The following is a 9,893-nucleotide window of genomic DNA, read 5'->3' on the forward strand; positions in this document are numbered from 1 at the left end:
CGTTTCAACCGCAGTCAGCAGGATTCGAACCTGCGCGGGTAGATCCCAACAGATTTCTAGTCTGTCGCCTTAACCGCTCGGCCACGACTGCCCGTGGCTACTGAAATATGTGGAAAATAAAAAGATCGATATCTGAAGGACCGATTTCCATAACCGAAGAGATGAATAAATCGATTTAACCGCAGTAGGCAGGATTCGAACTTGCGCGGGAAGATCCCAACAGATTTCTAGTCGGTCGCCTTAACCACTCGGCCACGACTGCCCGTGTTTAACGAGATATGTGGAAAATAAAAAGATCGATATCTGAAGGACCGATTTCCATAACCGAAGAGATGAATAAAAACGGTTTAACCGCAGTCGGCAGAATTCGAACCTGCGCGGGAAGATCCCAACAGATTTCTATTCTGTCGCCTTAACCACTCGGCCACGACTGCCTCTGTTTATCGAAATATGTGGAAAATAGAAATATCGATATCTGCAGGACCGAATTCCATAGCCGAAGAGATGAATAAAAACGATTTAAACGCAGTCAGCAGGATTCGAACCTGCGCGGGAAGATCCCAACAGATTTCTAGTCTGTCGCCTTAACCGCTCAGCCACGACTGCCCGTAGCTACCGAAATATGTGGAAAATAAAAAGATCGATATCTGAAGGACCGATTTCCATAGCCGGTGCGATAAATAAAAATGTTTTAAACGCAATCAGCAGGATTCGAACCTGCGCGGGAGGATCCCAACAGATGTCAAGACTATTGCCTTAACCGCTCGACCACGACTGCCCGTATTTACCGAGATATGTGGAAAATAAAAAGAGCGATATCTGAAGGACCGATTTCCATAGCCGAAGAGATGAATAAAAACGGTTTAACCGCAGTAGGCAGGATTCGAACCTGCGCGGGAAGATCCCAACTGATTTTTAGTCGGTCGCCTTAACAACTCGGCCACGACTGCCCATGTTTGCCGAGATATGTGGAAAATAAAAAGATCGATATCTGAAAAACCGATTTCCATAACCGAAGAGATGAATAAAAATGGTTTAACCGCAGTCGGCAGGATTCGAACCTGCGCGGGAAGATCTTATCAGATTTCTAGTCTGTCGCCTTAACCACTCGGCCACGACTACCCGTGTTTACCGAGATATGTGCAAAATAAAAAGATCGATATCTGAAGGATCGATTTCCATAACCGAAGAGATGAATAAAAACGGTTTAACCGCAGTCGGCAGAATTCGAACCTGCGCGGGAAGATCCCAACAGATTTCTAGTCTGTCGCCTTAACCACTCGGCCACGACTGCCCGTGTTTACCGAGATATGTGGAAAATAAAAAGATCGATATCTGCAGGACCGAATTCCATAGCCAAGAGAGGACTAAAAACATTTTAACCGCAGTCGGCAGGAGTCGAACCTACGCGGGAAGATCCCAACAGATTTCTAGTCTGTCGCCTTAACCACACGGCCACGACTGCCCGTGTTTACCGAGATATGTGGAAAATAAAAAGATCGATATCTGAAGGACCAATTTCCATAGCCGAAGAGATGACTAAAATCGTTTCAACCGAAGTCAGCAGGATTCGAACCTGCACGGGTAGATCCCAACAGATTTCTAGTCTGTCGCCTTAACCGCTCGGCCACGACTGCCCGTGTTTACCGAAATATGTGGAAAATAAAAAGATCGATATCTGAAGGACCGATTTCCATAACCGAAGAGATGAATAAAAACGGTTTAACCGCAGTCGGCAGAATCCGAACCAGCGCGGGAAGATCCCAACAGATTCTAGTCTGTCGCCTTAACCACTCGGCCACGACTGCCTCTGTTTACCGAAATATGTGGAAAATAGAAATATCGATATCTGCAGGACCGAATTCCATAGCCAAGAGAGGACTAAAAACGTTTTAACCGCAGTCGGCAGGATTCGAACCTGCGAAGGAAGATCCCAACAGATTTCAAGTCTGTCGCCTCAACCGCTCGACCACGACTGCCCGTGTTTACCGAGATATCTGGAAAATAAAAAGATCGATATCTGAAGGACCAATTTCCATAGCCGAAGAGATGAATAAAAACGGTTTAACCGCAGTCGGCAGGACTCGAACCTGCGCGGGAAGATCTTATCAGATTTCTAGTCTGTCGCCTTAACCACTCGGCCACGACTGCCCGTGTTTGCCGAGATATGTGGAAAATAAAAAGATCGATATCTGAAGGACCGATTTCCATAACCGAAGAGATGAATAAAAACGGTTTAACCGCAGTCGGCAGAATTCGAACCTGCGCGGGAAGATCCCAACAGATTTCTAGTCTGTCGCCTTAACCACTCGGCCACGACTGCCCGTGTTTACCGAGATATGTGGAAAATAAAAAGATCGATATCTGCAGGACCGAATTCCATAGCCAAGAGAGGACTAAAAACATTTTAACCGCAGTCGGCAGGAGTCGAACCTACGCGGGAAGATCCCAACAGATTTCTAGTCTGTCGCCTTAACCGCTCGGCCACGACTGCCCGTGTTTACCGAAATATGTGGAAAATAAAAAGATCGATGTCTGAAGGACCGATTTCCATAGCCGAAGAGATGAATAAATCGATTTAACCGCAGTAGGCAGGATTCGAACTTGCGCGGGAAGATCCCAACAGATTTCTAGTCGGTCGCCTTAACCACTCGGCCACGACTGCCCGTGTTTACCGAGATATGTGGAAAATAAAAAGATCGATATCTGAAGGACCGATTTCCATAACCGAAGAGATGAATAAAAACGGTTTAACCGCAGTCGGCAGAATTCGAACCTGCGCGGGAAGATCCCAACAGATTTCTATTCTGTCGCCTTAACCACTCGGCCACGACTGCCTCTGTTTACCGAAATATGTGGAAAATAGAAATATCGATATCTGCAGGACCGAATTCCATAGCCAAGAGAGGACTAAAAACGTTTTAACCGCAGTCGGCAGGATTCGAACCTGCGAAGGAAGATCCCAACAGATTTCAAGACTGTCGCCTTAACCGCTCGACCACGACTGCCTCTGTTTACCGAGATATGTGGAAAATAAAAAGATCGATTTCTGAAGGACCGATTTCCATAGCCGAAGAGATGAATAAAAACGATTTAAACGCAGTCAGCAGGATTCGAACCTGCGCGGGAAGATCCCAACAGATTTCTAGTCTGTCGCCTTAACCGCTCAGCCACGACTGCCCGTAGCTACCGAAATATGTGGAAAATAAAAAGATCGATATCTGAAGGACCGATTTCCATAGCCGGTGCGATAAATAAAAATGTTTTAAACGCAATCAGCAGGATTCGAACCTGCGCGGGAGGATCCCAACAGATGTCAAGACTATTGCCTTAACCGCTCGACCACGACTGCCCGTAGTTACCGAGATATGTGGAAAATAAAAAGATCGATATCTGAAGGAACGATTTCCATAACCGAAGAAATGAATATAAACGCTTTAACCACAGTCGGCAGTATTCGAACCTGCGCGGGAAGATCCCAACAGATTTCTAGTCTGTCGCCTTAACCACTCGGCCACGACTGCCTCTGTTTACCGAAATATGTGGAAAATAGAAATATCGATATCTGCAGGACCGAATTCCATAGCCAAGAGAGGACTAAAAACGTTTTAACCGCAGTCGGCAGGATTCGAACCTGCGAAGGAAGATCCCAACAGATTTCAAGACTGTCGCCTTAACCGCTCGACCACGACTGCCTCTGTTTACCGAGATATGTGGAAAATAAAAAGATCGATTTCTGAAGGACCGATTTCCATAGCCGAAGAGATGAATAAAAACGATTTAAACGCAGTAAGCAGGATTCGAACCTGCGCGGGAAGATCCCAACAGATTTCTAGTCTGTCGCCTTAACCGCTCAGCCACGACTGCCCGTAGCTACCGAAATATGTGGAAAATAAAAAGATCGATATCTGAAGGACCGATTTCCATAGCCGGTGCGATAAATAAAAATGTTTTAAACGCAATCAGCAGGATTCGAACCTGCGCGGGAGGATCCCAACAGATGTCAAGACTATTGCCTTAACCGCTCGACCACGACTGCCCGTATTTACCGAGATATGTGGAAAATAAAAAGATCGATATCTGAAGGAACGATTTCCATAACCGAAGAAATGAATATAAACGCTTTAACCACAGTCGGCAGTATTCGAACCTGCGCGGGAAGATCCCAACAGATTTCTAGTCTGTCGCCTTAACCACTCGGCCACGACTGCCCCTCTTTACCGAAATATGTGGAAAATAGAAAGATCGATATCTGCAGGACCAAATTCCACAGACAAGAGAGGACTTAAAACGTTTTAACCGCAGTCGGCAGGATTCGAACCTGCGCAGGAAGATCCCAACAGATTTCAAGTCTGTCGCCTTAACCGCTCGACCACGACTGCCCGTGTTTACCGAGATATCTGGAAAATAAAAAGATCGATATCTGAAGGACCAATTTCCATAGCCGAAGAGATGAATAAAAACGGTTTAACCGCAGTCGGCAGGACTCGAACCTGCACGGGAAGATCTTATCAGATTTCTAGTCTGTCGCCTTAACCACTCGGCCACGACTGCCCGTGTTTACCGAGATATGTGGAAAATAAAAAGATCGATATCTGAAGGACCGATTTCCATAACCGAAGAGATGAATAAAAACGGTTTAACCGCAGTCGGCAGAATTCGAACCTGCGCGGAAAGATCCCAACAGATTTCTAGTCTGTCGCCTTAACCACTCGGCCACGACTGCCCGTGTTTACCGAGATATGTGCAAAATAAAAAGATCGATATCTGAAGGACCGATTTCCATAGCCGAAGAAATGAATAAAAACGCTTTAACCGCAGTCGGCAGGACTCGAACCTGCGCGGGAAGATCTTATCAGATTTCTAGTCTGTCGCCTTAACCACTCGGCCACGATTGCCCGTGTTTACCGAGATATGTGGAAAATAAAAAGATCGATATCTGAAGGACCGATTTCCATAGCCGAAGAGATGACTGAAATCGTTTCAACCGCAGTCAGCAGGATTCGAACCTGCGCGGGTAGATCCCAACAGATTTTTAGTCTGTCGCCTTAACCGCTCGGCCACGACTGCCCGTGGCTACCGAAATATGTGGAAAATAAAAAGATCGATATCTGAAGGACCGATTTCCATAGCCGAAGAAATGAATAAAAACGCTTTAACCGCAGTCGGCAGGATTCGAACCGGCGCGTGAAGATCCCACCAGATTTCAAGACTGTCGCCTTAACCGCTCGACCACGACTGCCACTGTTTACCGAAATATGTGGAAAATAAAAAGATCGATATCTGAAGGACCGATTTCCATAGCCGGTGCGATAAATAAAAATGTTTTAAACGCAATCAGCAGGATTCGAACCTGCGCGGGAGGATCCCAACAGATGTCAAGACTATTGCCTTAACCCCTCGACCACGACTGCCCGTATTTACCGAGATATGTGGAAAATAAAAAGATCGATATCTGAAGGACCGATTTCCATAACCGAAGAAATGAATATAAACGCTTTAACCGCAGTCGGCAGTATTCGAACCTGCGCGGGAAGATCCCAACAGATTTCTAGTCTGTCGCCTTAACCACTCGGCCACGACTGCCCCTGTTTACCGAAATATGTGGAAAATAGAAAGATCGATATCTGCAGGACCGAATTCCATAGACAAGAGAGGACTTAAAACGTTTTAACCGCAGTCGGCAGGATTCGAACCTGCGCGGGAAGATTCCAACAGATTTCAAGTCTCTCGCCTTAACCGCTCGACCATGACTGCCCGTGTTTACCGAGATATGTGGAAAATAAAAAGAGCGATATCTGCAAGGACCGATTTCCATAGCCGGTGCGATAAATAAAAATGTTTTAAACGCAATCAGCAGGATTTGAACCTGCGCGGGAGGATCCCAACAGATGTCAAGACTATTGCCTTAACCGCTCGACCATGACTGCCCGTGTTTACCGAGATATGTGGAAAATAGAAATATCGATATCTGAAGGACCGATTTGCACAACCGAAGAGATGAATAAAAACGCTTTAACCGCAGTCGGCAGGCTTCGAACCGGCGCGGGAAGATTACAATAGATTTCGAGTCGGCCGCCATAACCACTCGGCCACGACTGCCCGTGTTTACTGAAATATGTGGAAAATAAAAAGATCGATATCTGAAGGACCGATTTCCATAGCCGGTGCGATAAATAAAAATGTTTTAACCGCAATCAGCAGAATTCGAACCTGCGCGGGAAGATCCCAACAGATTTCAAGTCTGTCGCCTTAACTCCTCAGCCACGACTGCCCGTGTTTACCGAAATATGTGGAAAATAGAAATATCGATATCTGCAGGACCGAATTCCATAGCCAAGAGAGGACTAAAAACGTTTTAACCGCAGTCGGCAGGAGTCGAACCTACGCGGGAAGATCCAAACAGATGTCTAGTCGGTCGCCTTAACCACTCGGCTACGACTGCCCGTGTTTACCGAGATATGTGGAAAATTAAAAGATCGATATCTGAAGGACCGATTTCCATAGCCGAAGAGATGAATAAAAACGGTTTAACCGCAGTCGGCAGGATTCGAACCGGCGCGGGAAGATTACAATAGATTTCGAGTCGGCCGCCATAACCACTCGGCCACGACTGCCTCTGTTTACCGAGATATGTGGAAAATAAAAAGATCGATATCTAAAGGACCGATTTCCATAGCCGAAGAGATGACTTAAATCGTTTCAACCGCAGTCGACAAGATTCGAACCTGCGTGGGAAGATCCCATTAGATTTCAAGTCTGTTGCCTTAACCACTCGGCCACGACTGCCCGTGATTATTGAAATATGTGGAAAATAAAAAGATCGATATCTGAAGGACCGATTTCCATAGCCGGTGCGATAAATAAAAATGTTTTAAACGCAATCAGCAGGATTCGAACCTGCGCGGGAGGATCCCAACAGATGTCAAGTCTATTGCCTTAACCGCTCGACCACGACTGCCCGTATTTCCGAGATATGTGGAAAATAAAAAGATCGATATCTGAAGGACCCATTTCCATAACCGAAGAAATGAATATAAACGCTTTACCGCAGTCGGCAGTATTCGAACCTGCGCGGGAAGATCCCAACAGATTTCTAGTCTGTCGCCTTAACCACTCGGCCACGACTGCCTCTGTTTACCGAAATATGTGGAAAATAGAAATATCGATATCTGCAGGACCGAATTCCATAGCCAAGAGAGGACTAAAAACGTTTTAACCGCAGTCGGCAGGATTCGAACCTGCGAAGGAAGATCCCAACAGATTTCAAGACTGTCGCCTTAACCGCTCGACCACGACTGCCTCTGTTTACCGAGATATGTGGAAAATAAAAAGATCGATTTCTGAAGGACCGATTTCCATAGCCGAAGAGATGAATAAAAACGATTTAAACGCAATCAGCAGGATTCGAACCTGCGCGGGAGGATCCCAACAGATGTCAAGACTATTGCCTTAACCGCTCGACCACGACTGCCCGTATTTACCGAGATATGTGGAAAATAAAAAAAAAATATCTGAAGGACCGATTTCCATAGCCGGTGCGATAAATAAAAATGTTTTAACCGCAGTCGGCAGGATTCGAACCTGCGCGGGAAGATCCCAACAGATTTTAAGTCTGTCGCCTTAACCGCTCGACCACGACTGCCCGCGTTTACGGAGATATGTGGAAAATAAAAAAAAAATATCTGAAGGACCGATTTCCATAGCCGGTGCGATAAATAAAAATGTTTTAACCGCAGTCGGCAGGATTCGAACCGGCGCGGGATGATCCCAACAGATTTCAAGTCTGTCGCCTTAACCACTCGGCCACGACTGCCCGTGCTCACCGAAATATGTGGAAAATAAAAAGATCGATATCTGAAGGACCGATTTCCATAGCCGAAGAGATGAATAAAAACGGTTTAACCGCAGTAGGCAGGATTTGAACCGGCGCGGCAAGATCCCAACAGATTTCTAGTCGGTCGCCTTAACCACTCGGCCACGACTGCTCGTGTTTACCGAGATATGTGGAAAATAAAAAGATCGATATCTGAAGGACCGATTTCCATAACCGAAGAGATGAATAAACACGGTTTAACCGCAGTCGGCAGGATTCGAACCTGTTCGGGAAGTTCCCAACAGATTTCTAGTCTGTCGCCTTAACCACTCGGCCACGACTGCGTTTGTTTATCGAAATATGTGGAAAATAAAAAGATCGATATCTGAAGGACCGATTTCCATAGCCGAAGAGATGAATAAAAACGTTTTAACCGCAGTCGGCAGGATTCGAACCTGCGAAGGAAGATCCCAACTGATTTCAAGTCTGTCGCTTTAACCGCTCGACCACGACTGCCCGTGTTTACCTAGATATGTGGAAAATAAAAAGAGCGATATCTGAAGGACCGATTTCCATAGCCGAAGAGATGACTAAAATCGTTTCAACCGCAGTCGGCAGGATTCGAACCTACGCGAGAAGATCCCAACAGATATCAAGACTGTCGTCTTAACCGCTCGACCACGACTGCCCGTATTTACCAAGATATGTGGAAAATAAAAAGATCGATATCTGAAGGACCGATTTCCATAGCCGAAGAGATGACTAAAATCGTCTCAACCGCAGTCGGCAGGATTCGAACCTGCGTGGCGGGAAAATCCCAACAGATTTCAAGTCTGTTGCCTTAACTCCTCAGCCACGACTGCCCGTGTTTACCGAAATATGTGGAAAATAAAAAGATCGATATCTGAAGGACCGATTTCCATAGCCGAAGAGATGAATAAAAACGCTTTAACCGCAGTCAGCAGGATTCGAAACTGCGCGGGAAGATCCCAACAGATTTCAAGTCGGTCGCCTTAATCACTCGGCCACGACTGCGTCTGTTTACCGAAATATGTGGAAAATAAAAACATTGATATCTGAAGGACCGATTTCCATAACCGAAGAGATGACTAAAATCGTTTCAACCGCAGTCAGCAGGATTCGATTCTGCGCGGGTAGATCCCAACAGATTTCTAGTCTGTCGCCTTAACCGCTCGGCCACGACTGCCCGTGGCAACCGAAATATGTGGAAAATAAAAAGATCGATATCTGAAGGACCGATTTCCATAGCCGGTGCGATAAATAAAAATGTTTTAACCGCAATCAGTGGGATTCGAACCTGCGCGGGAGGATCCCAACAGATTTCAAGTCGGCCGCCTTAACCACTCGGCCACGACTGCCCGTGTTTACCGAGATATGTGGAAAATAAAAAGATCGATATCTGAAGGACCGATTTCCATAGCCGAAGAGATTAAGAAAAACGGTTTAACCGCAGTCGGCAGGATTCGAACCTGCGCGGGAAGTCCCCAACAGATGTCTAGTCTGTCACCTTAACCACTCGGCCACGAATGCCTCTTTTCACCGAAATATGTGGAAAATAAAAAGATCGATATCTGAAGGACCGATTTCCATAACCGAAGAGATGAATAAAAACGCTTTAACCGTAGTCGGCAGGATTCGAACCTGCGAAAGAAGATCCCAACTGATTTCAAGTCTGTCGCTTTAACCGCTCGACCACGACTGCCCGTGTTTACCTAGATATGTGGAAAATAAAAAGAGCGATATCTGAAGGACCGATTTCCATAGCCGAAGAGATGACTAAAATCGTTTCAACCGCAGTCGGCAGGATTCGAACCGGCGCGTGAAGATAACAAAAGGTTTCTAGTCTGTCGCCGTGACCACTCGGCAACGACTTCCCCTGTTCATCGAAATATGTGGAAAATAAAAAGACCGATATCTGATGGACCGATTCCCATAGCCGGTGCGATAAATACAAATGTTTTAACCGCAGTCGGCAGGATTCGAACCAGCGCGGGAAGATTCCATCAGATTTCAAGGTTGTCGCCTTAACCGCTCGACCACGACTACCCGTGTTTAC

At 46.2% G+C, this 9,893-nt stretch overlaps 25 non-coding genes across 25 annotated transcripts; all 25 read right to left on the reverse strand.

Annotated features, from left to right (window-relative positions):
* Positions 1-9: 9 nt before the first annotated feature.
* TRNAS-AGA (transfer RNA serine (anticodon AGA)) lies at positions 10-91 on the reverse strand. Its single transcript has one exon. It is a non-coding gene; the product is annotated as a tRNA-Ser (tRNA).
* A 261-nt stretch (positions 92-352) lies between these two features.
* TRNAS-AGA (transfer RNA serine (anticodon AGA)) lies at positions 353-434 on the reverse strand. Its single transcript has one exon. It is a non-coding gene; the product is annotated as a tRNA-Ser (tRNA).
* A 90-nt stretch (positions 435-524) lies between these two features.
* Positions 525-606, reverse strand: TRNAS-AGA (transfer RNA serine (anticodon AGA)). The gene has a single exon. It is a non-coding gene; the product is annotated as a tRNA-Ser (tRNA).
* Positions 607-868: 262 nt separating this feature from the next.
* Positions 869-950, reverse strand: TRNAF-AAA (transfer RNA phenylalanine (anticodon AAA)). Its single transcript has one exon. It is a non-coding gene; the product is annotated as a tRNA-Phe (tRNA).
* Positions 951-1,212: 262 nt separating this feature from the next.
* On the reverse strand, positions 1,213-1,294 carry TRNAS-AGA (transfer RNA serine (anticodon AGA)). The gene has a single exon. It is a non-coding gene; the product is annotated as a tRNA-Ser (tRNA).
* Positions 1,295-1,383: 89 nt separating this feature from the next.
* On the reverse strand, positions 1,384-1,465 carry TRNAS-AGA (transfer RNA serine (anticodon AGA)). Its single transcript has one exon. It is a non-coding gene; the product is annotated as a tRNA-Ser (tRNA).
* Positions 1,466-2,241: 776 nt separating this feature from the next.
* On the reverse strand, positions 2,242-2,323 carry TRNAS-AGA (transfer RNA serine (anticodon AGA)). Its single transcript has one exon. It is a non-coding gene; the product is annotated as a tRNA-Ser (tRNA).
* An 89-nt stretch (positions 2,324-2,412) lies between these two features.
* TRNAS-AGA (transfer RNA serine (anticodon AGA)) lies at positions 2,413-2,494 on the reverse strand. Its single transcript has one exon. It is a non-coding gene; the product is annotated as a tRNA-Ser (tRNA).
* Positions 2,495-2,755: 261 nt separating this feature from the next.
* On the reverse strand, positions 2,756-2,837 carry TRNAS-AGA (transfer RNA serine (anticodon AGA)). Its single transcript has one exon. It is a non-coding gene; the product is annotated as a tRNA-Ser (tRNA).
* An 89-nt stretch (positions 2,838-2,926) lies between these two features.
* Positions 2,927-3,008, reverse strand: TRNAS-UGA (transfer RNA serine (anticodon UGA)). The gene has a single exon. It is a non-coding gene; the product is annotated as a tRNA-Ser (tRNA).
* Positions 3,009-3,098: 90 nt separating this feature from the next.
* TRNAS-AGA (transfer RNA serine (anticodon AGA)) lies at positions 3,099-3,180 on the reverse strand. Its single transcript has one exon. It is a non-coding gene; the product is annotated as a tRNA-Ser (tRNA).
* A 262-nt stretch (positions 3,181-3,442) lies between these two features.
* On the reverse strand, positions 3,443-3,524 carry TRNAS-AGA (transfer RNA serine (anticodon AGA)). The gene has a single exon. It is a non-coding gene; the product is annotated as a tRNA-Ser (tRNA).
* Positions 3,525-3,613: 89 nt separating this feature from the next.
* Positions 3,614-3,695, reverse strand: TRNAS-UGA (transfer RNA serine (anticodon UGA)). Its single transcript has one exon. It is a non-coding gene; the product is annotated as a tRNA-Ser (tRNA).
* Positions 3,696-3,785: 90 nt separating this feature from the next.
* Positions 3,786-3,867, reverse strand: TRNAS-AGA (transfer RNA serine (anticodon AGA)). Its single transcript has one exon. It is a non-coding gene; the product is annotated as a tRNA-Ser (tRNA).
* A 262-nt stretch (positions 3,868-4,129) lies between these two features.
* TRNAS-AGA (transfer RNA serine (anticodon AGA)) lies at positions 4,130-4,211 on the reverse strand. Its single transcript has one exon. It is a non-coding gene; the product is annotated as a tRNA-Ser (tRNA).
* An 89-nt stretch (positions 4,212-4,300) lies between these two features.
* TRNAS-UGA (transfer RNA serine (anticodon UGA)) lies at positions 4,301-4,382 on the reverse strand. Its single transcript has one exon. It is a non-coding gene; the product is annotated as a tRNA-Ser (tRNA).
* Positions 4,383-4,644: 262 nt separating this feature from the next.
* On the reverse strand, positions 4,645-4,726 carry TRNAS-AGA (transfer RNA serine (anticodon AGA)). Its single transcript has one exon. It is a non-coding gene; the product is annotated as a tRNA-Ser (tRNA).
* Positions 4,727-4,988: 262 nt separating this feature from the next.
* TRNAF-AAA (transfer RNA phenylalanine (anticodon AAA)) lies at positions 4,989-5,070 on the reverse strand. Its single transcript has one exon. It is a non-coding gene; the product is annotated as a tRNA-Phe (tRNA).
* Positions 5,071-5,504: 434 nt separating this feature from the next.
* Positions 5,505-5,586, reverse strand: TRNAS-AGA (transfer RNA serine (anticodon AGA)). The gene has a single exon. It is a non-coding gene; the product is annotated as a tRNA-Ser (tRNA).
* A 1,463-nt stretch (positions 5,587-7,049) lies between these two features.
* TRNAS-AGA (transfer RNA serine (anticodon AGA)) lies at positions 7,050-7,131 on the reverse strand. The gene has a single exon. It is a non-coding gene; the product is annotated as a tRNA-Ser (tRNA).
* An 89-nt stretch (positions 7,132-7,220) lies between these two features.
* Positions 7,221-7,302, reverse strand: TRNAS-UGA (transfer RNA serine (anticodon UGA)). The gene has a single exon. It is a non-coding gene; the product is annotated as a tRNA-Ser (tRNA).
* A 261-nt stretch (positions 7,303-7,563) lies between these two features.
* TRNAL-UAA (transfer RNA leucine (anticodon UAA)) lies at positions 7,564-7,645 on the reverse strand. The gene has a single exon. It is a non-coding gene; the product is annotated as a tRNA-Leu (tRNA).
* An 89-nt stretch (positions 7,646-7,734) lies between these two features.
* Positions 7,735-7,816, reverse strand: TRNAS-UGA (transfer RNA serine (anticodon UGA)). The gene has a single exon. It is a non-coding gene; the product is annotated as a tRNA-Ser (tRNA).
* Positions 7,817-8,078: 262 nt separating this feature from the next.
* On the reverse strand, positions 8,079-8,160 carry TRNAS-AGA (transfer RNA serine (anticodon AGA)). Its single transcript has one exon. It is a non-coding gene; the product is annotated as a tRNA-Ser (tRNA).
* A 1,125-nt stretch (positions 8,161-9,285) lies between these two features.
* Positions 9,286-9,367, reverse strand: TRNAS-AGA (transfer RNA serine (anticodon AGA)). The gene has a single exon. It is a non-coding gene; the product is annotated as a tRNA-Ser (tRNA).
* Positions 9,368-9,893: the final 526 nt, after the last annotated feature.

This window comes from Leiobunum rupestre, chromosome 11 (genome assembly GCF_980474605.1).
Source record: "Leiobunum rupestre chromosome 11, qqLeiRupe1.1.hap1, whole genome shotgun sequence".
In the NCBI taxonomy this organism is placed as follows: domain Eukaryota; kingdom Metazoa; phylum Arthropoda; class Arachnida; order Opiliones; family Sclerosomatidae; genus Leiobunum; species Leiobunum rupestre.